A 20062-nucleotide genomic window follows, 5' to 3' on the forward strand; every position below is an offset into this window, starting at 1 on the left:
CCAGCCTGGCTACAGAGTGAGACTCCGTCTCAAGAAAAAGAAAAAAAAAGACAACTTCGTTAAGCAACAAGAGAGACCATTCTTACAACAATATAGTACACTGACAACTGGATTCTTGGTGTCTATAACATCTAGATTGTCTTCCCTGTGATTTAGAATCTGACAGCCCTGAGTTCGAATCTTGGCTCCAGGGGGTTGAAGAGTCTGATCAGATATGGAAGGTGGAGATTCTTGCAAAATGGACATAGCAAGATTTTTGCAAAAATTGGGAGGTACCTTTGTACAGACATGGAAGCCCACAGGATAGACTTAGTTGGGAAAGCACCTCAGAGGAGCCTGTGTAACTCTCAGGGGGTTTTTCTGCTAAATGGGAATAATAATACCCACCCCACCAGTTTTTGTAAAGTTTAAACAAGATCATCATTTGTTCCTGGCTTTTAGTAATGGAAATAAAAGCTGATTCCCTCATCCACCTCCTAAGTTACTCCCCTCAAGGTTGGCCAATCCGCTTGAAGAAACTGTCATCACAGAAAGACAAATACCTCCTGTTCTCTCTTAGAAGTGGGAGCTGAATAATGTGTACACCTGGACATAGAGAGTGGTGACAACAGAGTCTCAGAAGGGTGAGACAGTGGGAGACAGGTGGATGGTGAGAAATTACTTAATGGATACAATGTATGATACCCTGAAAGCCTGACTTCACCTCTGCGCAATCCATGCAGGTAACAAAATTACACTTGAACTCCATACATTTATACTTTTTTTTTCTTTTTTTGAGATGGAGTCTCACTGTGTCACCCAGGCTGGAGTGCAGTGGCATGATGTCAGCTCACCACAAACTCTGCCTCCCATGTTCAAGCAATTCTCCTGCCTTAGCCTCCTGAGTATCTGGGATTACAGGCACCCACCACCATGCCAGGCTAATTTTCTATTTTCAGTAGAGATGGGGTTTTACCATAGTGGCCAGGCTAGTGTCAAACTCGTGACCTCAGGTGATCTACCCACCTCAGCCTCCCAAAGTGCTGGGATTACAGGCGTGAGCCACTGCGCCCAGCCTCCATAAATTTATACTAATAAAGTTCCTTTAAGTTTAACAATAAAAAAAAGATATTGTGATCAAGAAATTTTATCATTCTATTCTGTATTATATATATAAAAGAATCATTCAGTGCAAAGAATATTATATTCTAAATGAAATTAATCTGCAAATGATACATCTAGAGAGAACACGAAACTTATTCCAGAACAATCATTTTAGGCCAAAACAAAAGGTTTAAAGTTAGCTAAGGAAGGCACTTTGGTGACTACGTAGTGATCCATTCACCCACAGCTTCAATAAAATGGTTAAGTGGCCAGCAATTTGGCTAATTCACACTGGTGATTGCCTGGGAGAAGGAAGGCTGAAGAGTTCAATTTAGATTAAAAAAAAAAAAACTTCCTTTGAGACAACTTGAACGTAAACACCGCACCACACATTTTTGAGTAATAGAAATAGCAAAGATGTATGTATCTCTTGTCCTTTTCTTTTAAGGAAAGCTGAGCAAATGGTACAATCTTGAGGAACAGAGTAAGTGTCAGCGAACCGTGTGTTTCCAAAATGACCCGGGAACAAGAGTCAGTGTCTGCAGTAAAGCTCTTCAAAGCCCGGGAGAAACCATGGAGCTGACATATCAAAATCACACCCAAGACAGAGTTGATTTGTTTCTTTAATGTCCCTGACGTTGTTCATGCAGAATTCACTCCTTGAGGTCAAAAAGTTCATCAAACTTCTGTAGAAATTCCAAATTATTTTATAGATTCTCAGCATTGCAAAAAGAGAAAATTCTAGTTTAAGGCTCCAACTCAAAGTGTGCCTCTGTGAAGTACTCTTGAAAAAGAAAAAAAACAGCAACAACTGGTGCTTCTGATAAGACACTCTTCTTCACCAAACTTTGGTGAGACCCCTCTGAGCCTTTGAATTTCTGTGTCTATCTTCGCATCACCTAATTTTAGCAAAAATTCTGCTGCGTCAGTTAAGCAAGAATCCCTCCATATCTCATCAAATTTCTCATCCCCGCCTCCATCACCAGGTGGTGTCTGATTACCTTAGCCTGCCTTGAAGGAAGGATTCTGTCGAATTGGTTTAGCCAGAATCCGCCAATCCCTGATGCTCCTTCCTGGGAACTTTTCATCCCCTTATCTCCACCCTACTTCTTGGCTATGAATCCCCCGTGCTGTGTTCAGAACGGAAGCCCATTCTGCACTGAAGTCTTTTCCCCATTGCAATAGTTCCTAATTAAAATCTGTTTCAACCAGGCATGGTGGCTCACGCCTGTAATCCTAGCACTTTGGGAGGCCTAGGTGGGCAGATCTTCTGAGGCCAGGAGTTTGAGACCAGCCTGGCCAACATGGTGAAACCCCATCTCTACTAAAAATACAAAAATGAGCTGGGCATGGTGGCAGGTGCCTGTAATCCCAGCTACTCAGGAGGCTGAGGCACGAGAACTGCTGGAATCCAGCAGGTGGAGGTTGCAGTGAGCTGAGATCATGCCACTGCACTCCAGCCTGGGTGACAGAGCAAGACTCTGTCTCAAAAATAAAAATAAATAAAATCTGTTGGCCAGGCGCAGTGGCTCACGCCTGTAATCCCAGCACTTTGGGAGGCCAAGGTGGGCAGATCACCTGAGGTTGGGAGTTCAAGACCAGCCTGGCCAGCATGGTGAAACCTAGTCTCTACTAAAAATACAAAAATTAGCCAGGCGTGGTGGCAGGCGCCTGTAATCCCAGCTACTCGGAAAGCTGAGGCAGGAGAATCGCTTGAACCTGGAAGGCAGAGGTTGCAGCGAACCGAGATCGTGCCATTGCACTCCAGCCTGTGCAACAGAGTGAGACTCCGTCTCAAAATTAAGTAAACGAATAAAATAAAACAAAATCTGTTTCATCCCTTTACTGTCTGGCTCTAGTTTTTCCTTAACCCTTCCCAGCCTGATCACTCACCTCTTCCTCAGTCTTGGCTCCCAACTACTAACTGTTCCTCAAAATCAAATATACCCTTGGAAGATGAAGATTCTCCACCATTAAAGATGGATGAGGCTGGGAGCGGTGGCTACTAAAAAAAAATAAATAAATACAAAAATTACCCAGGCATGGTGGCAGGCATCTGTAATCCCAGCTACTTGGGAGACTGAGGCAGGAAAATGGCTTGAACCCAGGAGGCAGAGGTTGTGGTGAGCCAAGATGGCGCCACTGCACTCCAGCCTGGGCAACAGAATGAGACTCCGTCTCAAGAAAAAAAAAAAAAAAGATGGATGAATGTCTGTCTATGCTGTAGGCTTAGAAAATAAAACCAAAAGAGGAGTTGTAGAAATCTCTGCATTGTTTGAACAAACAATCCAACGTGACTGCTTTAAGGGTGACAACTATTATCTGACTGTTTATGTTCCATTTTTTTTAATTACCTTACTTTGTAGTCATATCTCTCATAGTCACGAGGTAAAGTTGCATGTCAATATGGCATGTCAATGCTTGAACTAAGTTGGCTGATGGTGTCAACCGGAGTTAGCTTCAGTTTGACTGACTTTCTTTTTTTTGAAACAAATTCTTGCTCTGTCACCCAGGCTGGACTGCTGCAGAGGCGCAATCACAGCTCATTACAACCACAAACTCCTGGGCTCAAGGGATCCTCCCACCTCAGCCTCCTGAGTAGCTGGGACTACAGGCACACACCACTGCACTGGCTAATTTTATTTTATTTTATTTTATTTTATTTTATTTTATATTTTATTTTATTTTTGAGAAAGAGTCTTGCTCTATCACCCAAGCTAGAGTGCAGTGGCACGATGTTGGCTCACTGCAATCTCCGTCTCCTGGGTTCAAGCGATTCTCCTGCCTCAGCCTCTCGAATAGCTGGGATTACAGGCATGTGCCACCAAGCCTAGCTAATTTTTGTATTTTTAGTAGTGATGGGGTTTCTCCATGTTGGCCAGGCTGGGCTCGAACTCCTGACCTCAGGTGATCCACCCACCTCGGCCTCCCAGTGCTGGAATTACAGGCTTGAGCCCGGCCACACCTGGCTAATTTTTTTCAAAGAAATTTTTATAGATACCGGTCTTGCTTTGTCACCCAGGTTGGAGTTCAGTTATGCCATCATAGCTCACTGTAAAGTCGAAACTCCTGGGATAAAGCAATCCTCCTGCGTCACCCTCCCAAAATGCTAGGATTACAGGCATGAGCCACTGTACCTGGCCCAGTTTGATTTTCTAGCTCCACTTTTGTGGACTCCCCAGCCTACAAGTAAAGTTCTTTCTCAACTCTTTGGTCTTGGACAAAGCAAAACTCTTTCTGCATGGGTCCTTCAGTCCTTCTTACCCTCACTTTCAGGCAAACCAGATTATTAATACTACTAACATCCTCACTGGTCATATCCCAGGATCTCAGATCTTGCCTTAAACTCTCAGTCTCTCTCTGTCTATATACATATATATATCCCCCCGACTCCTCCCTCTCCCTCTTTCACATTTTTTCCTATTGATACATAATATTTTACATGTTTATGGGGTACATGTATTTGCTACATGCATAGATAGAATGTGTAGAGAGGTGAATAACTCCATCACCCATCACCTTGAGTATTTATCTTTTTTTTTTTTTGAGACGGAGTCTTGCCCTGTTGCTCAGGCTGGAGTGCAATGGCACAATCTCAGTTCACTGCAACCTCTGCCTCCCAGGTTCAAGTGATTCTCCTGCCTCAGCCTCCTGAGTAGCTGGGATTACAGGCGTGTGCCACCACACCCGGCTAATTTTTGTATTTTTAGTAGAGACGGGGCTTCACTATGTTGGCCAGGCTGGTCTCAAACTTCTAACCTCAGGCGATCCACCTGCCTCAGCCTCCCAAAATGCTGGGATTATAGGCGTGAGCCACCGCACCTGGCCGAGTATTTATCATTTCTATGTGTTGGAAATATTTCAAGTCCTCTCTTCTATCTGCTTTGAAATATACTATACATTCTTGCTGGCTGTAGTCAGCTCCACTATCAAACATCAGAATTTGTTTCTTCTGGGCGGGGAGTGGTGGCTCACGCCTGTAATCCCAGCACTTTGGGAGGCCGAGGCGGGCAGATCACCTGAGGTCGGGAGTTTGAGACCAGCCTGATCAACATGGAGAAACCCCATCTCTACTAAAAATACAAAAACATTAGCCAGCATGGTAGCACATGCCTGTAATCTCAGCTACTCGGGAGGCTGAGGCAGGAGAATCGCTTGAACCCGGGAGGCAGAGGTTGCGGTGAGCCAAGATGGTGCCATTGCACTCCAGCCTGGGCAACAAGAGTGAAATTCGATCTCAAAAAAAAAAAAAAAAAAAAAAAGAAATTGTTTCTTCTGCCTAACTGCATGTTCCTACCCATTCACAACCTCTTTTCCTCCCCCTCCCACCCACACCTCCTTCCCAGCCTCTGGTATCTATGATTCTGCGCCACACAGTCCTCCCTTTTTTATATCTGCCTATTTGTAAGTCTTTCCCTTATAGCCTCCATCAGCTCATTGTCCCAATATCTGGCAAGCAGATTCCTTCGTTTCTGTTTGAACATCTGTTCCTCTACCACCCCACAGGCCTTCACACTTACCCATCCCCAGTCTTCCACCTGGAGCCTCAAGCTTACATCCTAGAGCACCCCAATTTCTCCTCACTTCAGCCTCCACCTCCCCCTACCCACCTAACAAGGCAAAGTACACAAGCCATCACTGATTTCAACATAACCATCAGCTTTTGCTGAACTTAATTTTTTCTTCTGAATGAGACAATAGGCTATTTATTTGATTTTATTTTTGAGATGGACTCTCGCTCTGTTGCCCAGGCTGGAGTGCAGTGCAGTGGCGCGATCTCGGCTCACTGCAAGCTCTGCCTTCTGGGTTCATGCCATTCTCCTGCCTCAGCCTCCTGAGTAGCTGGGACTACAGGCACCCGCCACTGCGCCCAGCTAATTTTTTGTATTTTTAGTAGAGACAGGGTTTCACCATGGTCTCGATCTCCTGACCTTGTGATCCTCCCGCCTCGGCCTCCCAAAGTGCTGGGATTACAGGCGTGAGCCACCGCGCCCGGCGACAATAGGCTATTTAGTTATTTAGAGACAGGGTCTTGCTCTGTTGCCCATGCTGGAGTGCAGTTGCTCAGTCATAGCTCACTGCAGCCTTGAGCTCCTGGGCTCAAGTGATCCTCCCACCTCACCCTCCCAAATAGCTAGGACCGCAAGTTATTATTTTTTTAGAGATAGGGTCTCACTATGTTGTCTAGGCTGACGATTCTCTATTTAGTAAGTATTTAAGAGCTGTACAAATGTCAGACATGGTTTTCAGTTCAGGTGAGCCCCCAGCTGTGCTGGGGCCTCTTGCTCTTTGGGACAGCACTGGCCTGTGGTCAAGCCAATGAGCTCAACACAGGACCAGCTGCTCGGTCCTCGCGCACAGCCTGGCCCCAGGAAGGCAAGGCCCCAGAAGCCACTCAACCAGTGGAAACAGTGAGGCTTGTGGTAAGGTGAGAGGGACTGCCAGTACTTAGTACATCTAAAGACCCTTCTGTTGTTTTCCTTCAAACATCTTCCAAAGGGGAATATCTTAGAAAAACCTGAGCGCATTCAAAGAACAAAGATGTGAGAGGGGCTGGAAAATAGGACCCATGAGGAATGGGGAAAAGAAGCTATGATTCTTAGTCGGAAGAAGAGAAAGCCTAGAGGCCACTTAACAATGGCCTGCAAAGTTTAAAGAGATATTTCTCCGAGAATGGAGACCAGCTGTTCACCATCTCCAGCGAGGACAGAACAAAAGGAAATGAGCTTCGGCTTCCACACGAGTGATTTAAGCTGGAAAATAATCTCTGCCAATGAGGATATCAGACTTGGGATAAGTTATCAAGGGAGATCAGGGGCTCTCCTCTGGAGTTCTTCAAAAAGCAAAGAGGCCCGTTTTCCTGGGCGGGTGAGGTGCGATCCGGCAGCAGGCAGAGGGGAGGAGAGGAAGGTTGGGGGAGGCTCTGGGTCCTCTCCAGCCGTAGGAGTCCATGACTTTGTTTTTCAAATAGTCTCCGCTTTTGTCCTTGCGGTCTCTCCAGCAGCATAATAGTTTTTTGGACTCTGGCATTTGCAGGATTGAGGCAGGGGAGAGGTGAAAGCAAAGGCATGCGAAGAATGAGAAAAAGGAAGAGAAATTGATTAATTTTCCATGGGAGAGGCAGGGAGAAACTGCAAATAACTAAGCACAGGCCCTTAGTAACTGTCAGTTTCTAAAGTAAGAATCTCTCACTTTCTCATATGAAAATTAGCTTCCATATATATATACACACTAATTGGTTCTTCTTTTCCTTTCTTGCTGGGTTTCCTAGCCTCCTTTTGAATCCTTTGTACGTTCCCTTTACACCTTCAATATTAGCCTGTTTCAGTTTCCTGTACAACAAAAGTCAAAGACAGATTCTTCTTATTGAATCCAACAGTTTACAAATCCAAAGCCCAAACCTTTATCATAACATTACCCGTCTACGAAATGCAAACCCAGCCCCTGATTCGTACATATTTTTCCTGTTTTTAATCCTTTAAAGCCTTGGGTATCTCTCCAACCTTTGACCTCCTTTATTAAGCCCGACGCTAACAGCTGATTCCTATGACCCCAGAGCCAGTGTCTTTGAAATGAACGGGCACTCAGGGACAGCCACACCCACCGGGCTGAAACCCCCAGTAACGTCCCCCCACCCCACCCCTGCCTCCCCATGGGTGGCTGCACTCGGGTATGGGAGAGTGACATTGTCCATCCCTGCATCTGCTCCCACATGGGTTTTGGCTGCTCAGGCTCAGAGACAGCCCTGAGAATGACAAGAAGGAAAGGTTGCTTGTCTTGTCTCTCATCCAGAGCCTGGTGGTCTGCTCTGGGGTGACCCAGCCTCAGGACTTCCTTCCTCAGGCAGCTTCGATGGTGAGCACTAGGATGTGAGCCCCACCAGAGCTCAGCCTCATCTGTCCTGCTCACTGTGTGCCTAGAAGAGTATCTGGCACGTGTCAGAGAGCAATCAGTATTCACAAGCAAATGCTAGAGCAGGAAAGGGCTTGCCCGGGCTGGAGTGTAGTGGTATGATCATGGCTCACTGCAGCCTTGACCTCCAGGCTCAAGCAATCCTCCCACCTCAGCCTCCTGAGTTAGCTGGGACTACGGGCCTGTGCCACTACACCCCACTAATTTTTTTTTTTAGAGCCAGGGTCTTGCTGTGTTACCCAGGCTGGTCTCAAACTCCTGGTCTCAAACAATCCTCCCACCTTGGCTTCCTGAAGTGCTGGAGTTACAGACATGAGCCAACGCGCCTGGCCCATTCTCATCTCTTGTTGCAGACAGAGGAGGTTCCAGGCCTTTTTCTAGGGTCTTTGTGACTCTCAAAGACCTATCTGTACCCCCAGAAAGAAAGACCTCATCTGGTCAATTAGTCCATGCTAAAATGTTAATGGTACTAATGGGTTAATTCATTCTCTCTTGTGCACGCTCTCTCTCTCAGAGCCTGACCTCCCCCTAGACTCCTCCCCTTGCCTTGCTGGGCAATGGCCATTCATCCCCAGATGCAGAGCAGAAAGGATCCTCCAGCGCCACTAACCCTTGAATTCTTGAGCTGAGGCCAAGAACCAGGCAGCTGGAACAGAACCAGTTGAGATTAGAGTTTCACGCATCTTCCAAGGACAGATTCTGCTGGTTGCCCCGGGAACCCACATAGCCTTGCCCAAGCAGAGAGAACACAGAGCCAGCCCTGCAGAAGATGCAGGGAGCAAGACAGTGACTCTCTCAGGGGCCTCAGGGAGCCTTGTCATCACCCCACCCTGGGACTGTGGCAAGTCTTCACCCTCAGAGCCAGGCTGAGCTGCCCAAGGCTGCCCAGGGTGAGAGAAACAGGGCAAAACCAACCAACGGATGGTGTTTCTAGCTCCCTAACCTACTGTGTATGCCCCAGAAGAACTGGGGAGCTTTTCGGTTTTTTATTTTTGTTTGTTTCATATTTAATTGTTTATATCGAATTTGTTATTCATGGGGTACATGTACAATTTTGCTACATTGATATACCGCATTGTGGTAAAGCCAGGCCTTCGATGAATCCATCACTAGAACACACTTTATATCCACCAAGCAACCTCCCATCATCCACCCCCTCCCACTTTCTTACACCTCCAAGTCTCCAGCGTCTATCATTTTGCATTCTATGTCCCTGGGTCCATATTATTCAGTTCTCACTTATAAGTGAGAACATGCGATGTCTTTCTGTTTCTGAGTTGTTTCACTTAAGATAATGGACTCCAGTTCCATCCATGTTGCTGCAAAAGACATTGTTTTATTCTTTTTTATGCCTGAATAGTATTCTGTTGTGTATTTTTTTGTTTGTTTGTTAGAGACGGAGTCTCACTCTGTCGCCCATCCTGGAGTGTAGTGGCACGATCTTGGCTCACTGCAAGCTCTGCCTCCCGGGTTCATGCCATTGTCCTGCCTCAGCCTCCCAAGTAGTTGGGACTACATGTGCCCGCCACCATGCCCGGCTAATTTTTTTTGTATTTTTGGTAGAGATGGGGTTTCACCGTGTTAACCAGGATGGTCTTGATCTCCTGACCTCGTGATCCACCCGCCTCGGCCTCCCAAACTGCTGGGATTACAGGCGTGAGCCACTGTTGTGTATTTAGAGTGCATTTTCAGGCGCCCGGCCTCTGTTGTGTATTTAGAGTGCATTTTCTTTAGCCAGCCCTCCGTTGATGGTCACTTAGGTTGATTCCATGACTCCACTATTGTGAATAGTGCTGCAATAAACATATGAGCGCAGGTATTTTTTTATATGCATAATGATTTCTTTTTTTGCGGGGGTAGATACCCAGTAGCAAGGTTGCTGAAGTGTATGGTGGTTCTATTTTTATAATCTCCACACTGTTTTCAACCAGGGGCTTTTTTTTTTTTCTTTGAGACGGAATCTCACTCTGTTGCCCAGGCTGGAGTGCAGTGGGACCATGTCGGCACACTGCAACCTCCATCTCCTGGGTTCGAGCAATTCTGCCTCAGCCTCCTGAGTAGCTGCGATTACAGGTGCCCATCACCACACCTGGCTAATTTTTTTATATTTATATTAGAGACGGGGTTTCAGCATGTTGGCCAGGCTGGTCTTGAACTCCTGACCTCAGGTGATCCACCCGCCTCAGCCTCCCAAAGTGCTGGAATTACAGTCGTGAGCCACTGCGCCCGGCCTTTTTTTTTTTTTTTCTTTTTTCTGAGATGGAGTCTCACTCTGTCCCCAGGCTAGAGTGCAATGGTGCGATCTCGGCTCACTGCAACCTCCACCTCCCAGGTTCAAGCGATTCTCCTGCCTCAGCATCCCGAGTAGCTAGGATTACAGACACCCACCACGACGTCCAGCTAGTTTTTGTATTTATAATAGAGATGATGTTTCACTATTTGGGCCAGGCTGGTCTCGAACTTGTGACCTCAGATGATCCACCCACCTCCACCTCCCAAAGTACTGGGATTACAGGCATGAGCCACCACTCCCAGCCCAACCAGGAGCTTTTTAAAAGTAGATCCACTGTGTCCTGGCCCAAATCTATCAGCTGCATCAGAGTCTCACAGGCTAGGCCTCAGAATCTGTGTTTTTAAGAATGCTGTGAGTGATTCTGACATACAACCCAGCTTAGGAATAACAGCCCCACTAGGCTGACTGACTCACCTTCCCTCTCATCTTTCTACGACTCCGTTTTCCACATTGCGGGGGATTTCGGCTCATCAAGTTACACCAATTGACTCTCAGCATCACTGAGCTTTTTCTTTCACATCCAGGGTGAATTTAAGCCAGTGCTTCTCTGGGTCTCACAGGAGTGGACATTCTAAAGCCAGCATCTCCTCTGAGTAACTCACTCCCTGATGATGGGAGTTTGACTTTTCCTTGGTTATGAGTTACAGGATGAAAGTCAGGTGCAAACACTTATATCTTCAAGCCAACAAATCCTAGAACCTCCTCGATCTCAGAGAAGGTCAGCAGACATGTGTGTGCCACGTTTCTTCATCTCAAGAGCTGTGCATCATGGTGGAAAACTGGACTTGCAAATGGATATGCAGGAAGAGAAGGCTGTGTGAGTGTCGGCCCCTGGGTGGAGGCTGTCTTTGTTGCAACCGTGCTCTCCAGGGTGGTGCCCCGACAAAAGCCGGAAAGCGAATCTCCTTCTACTGCACCTGCAGGCTCTGGGCCCAGGCATGTTCCGGGCGAGAGGATATTTAGGGATTTCTGGGTTTAGCTTTCTCCGTTTTGCCGTTCAGTTCACTCTGGCCCTGGCTGTCTCCAAAGGAGAGCACTGATACCGTGGGATTAAGTCCTTATGTTCAAGCTCCGGTCTGGGAAGCTGAGTCTCTATCTCTTTCTGAGGCCAAGGCATTGTTCTGACAACTGCCCTTGACTCCAGTTCCTTCAGGATGAGGGCCGTGGCTTTTCTTACCCACTCTTCTGCTCCTGAATCCTTCCTCGCAGCCTCTAATCACACTGCTAGCCCTCATCTCTGGCTCGCTCCCAGTTTCCTCTGGCACTATCCTTCCTAGCTGGCTGCAAACCCACCTGTTGTTTTTTGGGTTTTTTAGAGATGGGTTCTCACTCGTTGCAATCATAGCTCACTGCAGCATCGAACTCTTGGGCTCGACAATCCTCCCACCTCAGCCTCCTAAATAGCTGAGACTATAGGTGCCCACCACGACATCTGGCTTATTTTTTTATTTTTTTGTAAGAGATGGAGTCTCACTAGATTATCCAGGCTGCTCTCAAACTCCTGGCCTCAAGGGATCTTCCCACTTCTGCCTCCCAAAGTACTGGGGTTACAGGCATGAGCCCCAGTGCCCGATCGCCACTTGTTTTCTCTTGCTTACTCTCCCTGACCCTGGGCATCTGCCCTTGGAAATGTCGTTGTCCCCAACTGCCCCAGCTCCTGATCCCACGCTCTGCATGCTTCATTTTCTGCTGTTCTCTTCATCCATCCTTCTCCCATCCCTCAATCCCCCCTCCCCCAGTCATTCTACCTCTGATGTGTTATTTGATAATATGAATCGGAATTTGAAAGGACACAGAGGATTTCATGTGTAAAGGACTCACTGTTTTCTTTATTTACTATTACTGCCGTGCAATCTGTTGCCCTTTTAACCAATGATTCCTCCTGACACAACGCTCTTTTAATGTTTTCATCCCTATAAGATGAGTGTTCCTTGATACAAATAGCAGTTGCCACTTCCTTTATGGATGTAATGATTAGAGAATGTTCCTTTATAAAAGTTCTAAGCACTTACTGTGCCTCATAATTGCCTGGGATGCTTTATAAAACCCTACGGTCTGGGGCCGGGTGCGGTGGCTCACGCCTGTAATCCCAGCACTTTGGGAGGCTGAGGCAGGCAGATTACGAGGTCAGGAGATCGAGACCATCCTTGCTAACACAGTGAAACCCCAACTCTACTAAAATACAAAAAATTAGCCGGGCGTGGTGGCGGGCGCCTGTAGTCCCAGCTACTCGGGAGGCTGAGGCAGGAGAATGGCATGAACCTGGGACGCAGAGCTTGCAGTGAGCTGAGATCGCGCCACTGCACTCCAGGCTGGGTGACAGAGTGAGACTCCATCTCAAAAAAAAAAAACAAAAAAAAACAAATGGTCTGGGCACCACCTTCAGATATTTCAGTTCAATTGGTCTAAGTCGGGTTCTGTATCCATATTTTAAAAATACTCTGGCTGGGCACGGTGGCTCATGCCTGTAATCCCAGCACTTTGGGAGGCTGAGGTAAGCGGATCACCTGAAGTCAGGAGTTTGAGAACAGCCTGATCAAATGGTGAAACCTCATCTCTACTAAAAATACAAAAATTAGCTGGGCATGGTGGCACGTGCCTGTAGACTCAGCTACTTGGGAGGCTGAGGCAGGAAAATTGCTTGAACCCGGGAGGCAGAGGTTGCAACGAGCCAAGATTGCGTCACTCCACTCCAGCCTGGGTGAAAGAGCGAGACTCCGTCTCAAAAAAAATAAAAATAAAGTAAAAATACTTCTGTCAGGGCATGGTGGCTCAACCCTGTAATCCCAGCAGTTTGGGAGGCTGAGGTGGGTGGATCACTTGAGGTTAGGAGTTCAAGACCAGCCTGACCAAAATGGTGAAACCCTGTCACTACTAAAAATACAAAATTAGCCAGGCATGGTGGCACACACCTGTAATCTCAACTACTTGGGAGGCTGAGGCAGGAGAATTGCTTGAACTGGGAGGCGGAGGTTGCAGTAAGCCAAGATCATGCCATTGTTCTCCAGCCTGGGCAACAAGAGCAAAACTCCATCTCAAAAAAAATAAAAATAAAAGTAAAAATACTTTCCAAGACATGATAATGTGCAGCCAGGCCTGAGATTCACTGATTTATCAAAAAATCTTTCATGATAAAAGTGTGTTCAAAAATTCTGTAATCCCAGCACCCTGGGAGGCTGAGGCGGGCCGATCACCTGAGGTCAGGAGTTTGAGACCAGCCTGGTCAACATGGTGAAAACCCATCTTTACTAAAAATACAAAATTAGCCAGGCGTGGTGGCGCTCACCTGTAATCCCAGCTACCCAGGAGGCTGAGGCAGGAGAATTGCTTGAACCCAGGGGGCAGAGGTTGCAGTGAGCCGAGATCACACCATTGCACTCCAGCCTGGGAGACAGAATGAGACTCCACCTTAAAAAAAAAAAAAAATCAGTTCCTGGAAATCTTAATTTAAAGCAGTGGCTCCTAACCACGTCCTTTTCTAGCAAGGCAAAAGATCTTAAAGCCCACTCTTCCTCACTCATTCTAAATCTGGGGAGACCAAACACTTTGGGAGGCCAAGGCAGGAGAATTGCTTGAGGCCAGGAATTCAAGACCTGCCTAAGCAGCATAGTGAAACCATGTCTCTACAAAAAATAAAAAAACAGGCCAGGCATGGTGTAATCCCAGTACTTTGGGAGGCTGAGGCAGGCAGATCACTTGAGGCCAGGAGTTCAAGACCAGCCTGGCCAACATGGTGAAACCCCATCTCTACTAAAAATGCAAAAATTAGCCAGGCGTGGTGGCGGGCACCTATAGTCCCAGCTACTCGGAAGGCTGAGACAGGAGAATTGCTTGAACTGGAAGGCGGAGGTTGTAGTGAGCTGAGATCGTGCCACTGCACTCCAGCCTGGGCAGCAAAGCAAGACTCTATCTAAAAAATAAAAAGCAAAATTAGCCAGGTGTGGTGGTGTGTGCCTATAGTACCAGCTACTCAGGAGGCTGGAGTGGGATCGCTGAGCCTGGGAGGTTGAGGCTGCAGTGAGCTATGATCACACCACTGCACTCCAGTCTGAGTGACAGAGCAAGACCTTGTCTCAAAAGAAATAAAAAAGAATTGAAATGTGACACACACATGATTTTACATCCTAAAACAATGCTACATATACTTTAAAGATAATCCAGAAATTTTATGACTTGCTAGTGCTTTATAAGTTATTTAAAGAACACAAAGCCATTGGTAGCATATCACCAATGATCTTCTCCTGCACAAGTAAATGTTTAGGAGGATTATATAATCATCAGCTTCAGCACTAGGTGCAGAGATGAATAACAACATTTGAACTATTGCATCTCCATGAATGAATTAAAGACTAGTTACTAGAAAATAATAGACCGAAAATATAACTTATGAAAGTAAGTTCCATAAACACTATCATCATCACCAAATGTCACTCAGACTAACAGGAATTTATTCTCTAAAATCATGAGTAAGTAGCCATTTGAAATCACAACCACATCTAGGCAAGTGATATCAAGCTTCCTTTCCCCAGCCTGTAGGGATTCCTTGAGTCTAGGCAGTAACTGCTCAGTAACGACCAAGCCTAGCAGAGCTGCCAATATCTTAGAATACTGAAGTTGTATTATCAGTAAATGCTAAAAACAAAGCAGATTTAGTTGCTTAACATTGAACATAACTACCCTTAATTATCGCTTGGCAGAGCGGTAGGTAAGTAGCCCCAGAGGTTGAACATAAAAGTGAAAATTTATAAAATTTTGCCTTGCTTACTCAAAACATACCCCCCACAAAGGCATGCAGTGTCATCCAGACTGGATTGTAGTACACGATCATAGCCCAGCTAATTTTTAAAATTTTTAGAGACGGGGTCTCACTATGTTGTCCTGGCTGGCCTCGAACTTCTGGATCCTCCCATCTCAGCCTCAAAATCCTGGGATTACAGGTGTGAACAATCCCAGCACGCTTTTCTTTTTTTCTTTTCTTTTTTTTTTTTTTCCAGACTGAGTCTCGCTGTTGTTGGCCAGGCGAGAGTGCAATGGCGCGATCTCAGCTCACTGCAGCCTCTGCCTCCCGGGTTCCAGCAATTCTCCTGTCTCAGCCTCCAGAGTAGCTAAGATTACAGGCACCTGCCACCATGCCCTGCTAACTTTTGTATTTTTAGTAGAGACGGGGTTTCACCATGTTGGCCAGGCTGGTCTCAAACTCCTGACCTCAGGTGATCCACGCACCTCGGCCTCCCAAAGTGCTGGGATTACAGGAGTGAGTCACTGCGCCCCATTCCTGGCTATATTAAGCCCATTAAGAGAATACCCTAGTTAAGGACTACACTGTGAGATTCCTAGTTTCCAGAAGGATGTAATATACTGCCTGTTGAGACAGGAAAAACTGTTTCATTATTATGTTTTACATGTGCATTTAGGTGCAAATCTGACCTGTGTGATTACAAATATCCCCAAAGGCAAACATTTTGTATTCTAATGATTGTATTGACTTATTCACCTGATCATTTTTTTGATCATTCAGACAAAAAGCTGTGTTTTTAATAACTGAGAAACTGTTCATACCAAATGAGAAAAAAACTTCAGCTTTGAATAGGAACTTATCCAAAGGCAAATTTGGCATAGCCTGAATGAGTTATCCAAGTCTTTGATAGAAAATAATCTTTCCCCAACAATTATCATTTCTGTAGATTGAGAAATCAGCCTAAAAGACAGAACTATAGGCCGGGTGTGGTGTCTCACGCCTGTAATCCCAGCACTTTGGGAGGCCGAGGTGGGCGGATTACCTGAGGTCTGGAGTTTGAGACCAGCCTGACCAACATGGAGAAACCCCGTCTCTACTAAAAATACAAATAAAACTAGCTGGGCATGGTGGTGCATGCCTGTAATCCCAGCTACTCGGAAGGCTGAGGCAGAAGAAGCTCTTGAACCTGGGAGGTGGAGGTTGTGGTGAGCCGAGATCACGCCATTGCACTCCAGCCTGGGCAACAAGAGCGAAATTCCATCTCAAAAAAAAAAAAAAAAAAAAAAAAATAGAACCAGTATAAATTCAAATATCCGGGTCAGCTAGGCACGGTGGCTCACACCTGCAATCTCAGCACTTTGGTAGGCTGAGGCAGGAAGATTACTTGAGCCCAGGAGGTTGAGGCTGCAGTGAGCCATAATCATGCCACTGCACTCTAGCCTGGGCAACAGAGCAAGACCCTATCTCTATAAATAAATATATATATAAAAATAAAAATATCCAGGTCAAACAGGGTTATTAAGATCTGAATATAAGAAAATTCAAAAAACCTTAGAAAATCCAGAGTCTTTGAGCCCATTTGTGAAGATAGTACAAGTTTGAGGCTTAGCTGAAATGGAAAAACATAAATTTAATTTTTGTTCATTCTTTTTTTTGTTTTTTCTTTTTTGAGATGAAGTCTCACTCTGTTCCCCAGGCTGGAGTGCAGTGGCACGATCTCTACTCACTGCAACCTCTGCCTCCCAGGTTCAAGCGATTCTCCTGCCTCAGCCTCCTGAATAGCTGGGATTACAGGTGCCCACCACCATGACTGGCTAATTTTTTTTATTTTTTATTTTTAGTAGAGATGGGGTTTCACCATGTTGACCAGGCTGGTCTCAAACTCCTGACCTCAGGTGATCCGCCCCTGTCGGCTTCCCAAAGAGCTGTAATTTTTGTTTATTCTTATTCTCTGAATTTCTAGAAACAAAATAACTGCCAGGAGCGAGGTACAGTGATGTGTGCCTGCAATCCCAGCTACTAAGAAGCTGAGGTGGAAGGATCATTTCAGCCTAGGAGTTCAAGACAAGCCTGGGCAACACAGTAAGATTCCGTCTTCCATCTCAAACAAACAAACAAACAAAACGAAAAACAAAAAACAAAATAGCTGCCAGTTCCTGGGAGTACAGGAGATTGCAACTTGTGCATAATTAGTTTAATAAGTGTAAAATATACATCACAAATATGCATTGACACTTTAATTCTACAGGTTTAAAACTAACATGGGAATTGCTATTTTTAAGTTTCTGGATAACAGGAAGTTGATGTGTTTTTTATCTTGGGACCTTTCAATACTTAGCACAGTACTTTTTTTGTTTTTTTGTTTGTTTATTTGTTTGTTTTTTGAGACGGAGTCTCGCTCTGTCGCCCAGGCTGGAGTGCAGTGGCGCGACCTCGGCTCACTGCAACCTCCGCCTCCCGGGTTCACCCCATTCTCCTGCCTCAGCCTCCCGAGTAGCTGGGACTACAGGCACCCGCCACCACGCCCAGCTAATTTTTTTGTATTTTTAGGAGAGCTAGGGTTTCACCACGTTAGCCAGTAGGGTCTCGATCTCCTGACCTCGTGATCCATCTGCCTTGGCCTCCCAAAGTGCTGGGATTACAGGCTGAAGTAATATTTTTTGATAAAATCTATAATATAAAAAGTATTGTGGCCGGATGTGGTAGTTCGTGCCTGTAATGCCAACACTTTGGGAGGCCGAGGCAGGCAGATCGCTTGAGGTCAGGAGTTTGAGACCAGCCTGGGCAATGTGGTGAAACCCTCTCTCCATAGAAAATTTAAAAATTAGCCAGGCGTGGTGGTGTGCACCTGTGGTCCCAGCTCTTTGAGGTCTGAGATGGGAGACTAGATTGAGCCCGGGAAGTTGAGGCTGCAGTGAGCTGTGATCATGACACTGCACTCGTTTGGGTGACAGAGTGAGACTGTGTCTCAAAAAACAAAACAGCCAGGTGCAGTTTTATATATATATAAATATGTTATATTTATATATATAATATATTATATTTATAATATATATTATAAATATATATTATAATATATATTTATATAATATATATTATATAAATATATATATTTAAATATATATTTATATATAATGTATATTTATATATTATATATAATGTATATATAAATATTTATAAATATTTTATATATTTCAATATATATTATATAAATTTATATATTTATATAAATTTATATAAATATATATTTATATAAATTTATATATTTATATATTTATATAAATTTATATATTTATATATTTATATAAATATATATATTTATATATTATATATTTATATATAATATATAATATATATAAAATATTATATAATGTATTATATATAAATATATAATATACATAATGTATATAAAATATTATATATTATACATATATTATATAATATATTATATAGATTATATTATTATACATATATAATATATTATATATACATATATAATATATTATATAACATATTATATATATTATCTAAATAAATATTATATAATATATAATATATATATTATATAATATATATTATATCATATATTATATAATATATGATATAATATATTATATATTATCTAAATATATATTATATAATATATATATTATCTAAATATATATTATATAATATATATATTATCTAAATATATATTATATATAAATATATAATATATATTATCTAAATATATATTATATATAAATATATAATATATATTATCTAAATATATATTATATATAAATATATAATATATATTATCTAAATATATATTATATATAAATATATAATATATTATAATTACATATAATATATAAATATAATATATTATATATAATATATAATATATTATATATATTTTATATATATTTTATAATATATAATATATTATATATATTATATTATATATAATATATTATATATATTATATTATATATAATATATTATATATATTATATTATATATAATATATTATATATATTATATTATATATAATATATTATATATATTATATTATATATAATATATTATATATATTATATTATATATAATATATTATATATATTATATTATATATAATATATTATATTATAGAATATAAAATACTCTATATTATATAGCATATAATATACTCTATATTATATAGCATATAATATATTCTATATTATATAGCATATAATATATTCTATATTATATAGCATATAATATATTATATAGTATATAGAATATATTATATAGTATATAGAATATAATATATTATATAGTATATAGAATATAATATATTATATAGTATATAGAATATAATATATTATATAGTATATAGAATATAATATATTATATAGTATATAGAATATAATATATTATATAGTATATTATATATTATATAATTATATAATATATTATATATTATATAATTATATAATATATTATATATTATATAATTATATAATATATTATATATTATATATAGAATATAAGATATTCTATATTATATATAATATATTATAGAATATAAGATATTCTATATTATATATAATATATTATAGAATATAAGATATTCTATATTATATATAATATATTATAGAATATAAGATATTCTATATTATATATAATATATTATAGAATATAAGATATTCTATATTATATATAATATATTATAGAATATAAGATATTCTATATTATATATAATATATTATAGAATATAAGATATTCTATATTATATATAATATATTATAGAATATAAGATATTCTATATTATATATAATATATTATAGAATATAAGATATTCTATATTATATATAATATAGAATATATTCTATATTATATATAATATAGAATATATTCTATATTATATATAAAATAGAATATATTCTATATAATATAGAATATATTATATTTTATATATAAAATATAATATAGAATATATAAATATATAATACGTATTATATTATATATTTATATAGTACATATTATATATTATATATTTATATAATACA

At 41.8% G+C, this 20062-nt stretch overlaps 1 long non-coding RNA gene across 1 annotated transcript in view; it reads right to left on the reverse strand.

Annotated features, from left to right (window-relative positions):
• Positions 1-6255: 6255 nt before the first annotated feature.
• The window catches only part of LOC129048190 (uncharacterized), a 60225-nt gene continuing 46418 nt past the window's right edge, over positions 6256-20062 (reverse strand). The window contains exons 6-7 of the long non-coding RNA XR_010141484.1: positions 13575-13696; positions 6256-7106 (exon numbers count right to left, since the gene is read on the reverse strand). This is a non-coding gene — a long non-coding RNA (uncharacterized LOC129048190). The remainder of the gene's footprint in view (positions 7107-13574; positions 13697-20062) is intronic.

This window comes from Pongo abelii, chromosome 8, assembly GCF_028885655.2.
Source record: "Pongo abelii isolate AG06213 chromosome 8, NHGRI_mPonAbe1-v2.0_pri, whole genome shotgun sequence".
Classification (NCBI taxonomy): domain Eukaryota; kingdom Metazoa; phylum Chordata; class Mammalia; order Primates; family Hominidae; genus Pongo; species Pongo abelii.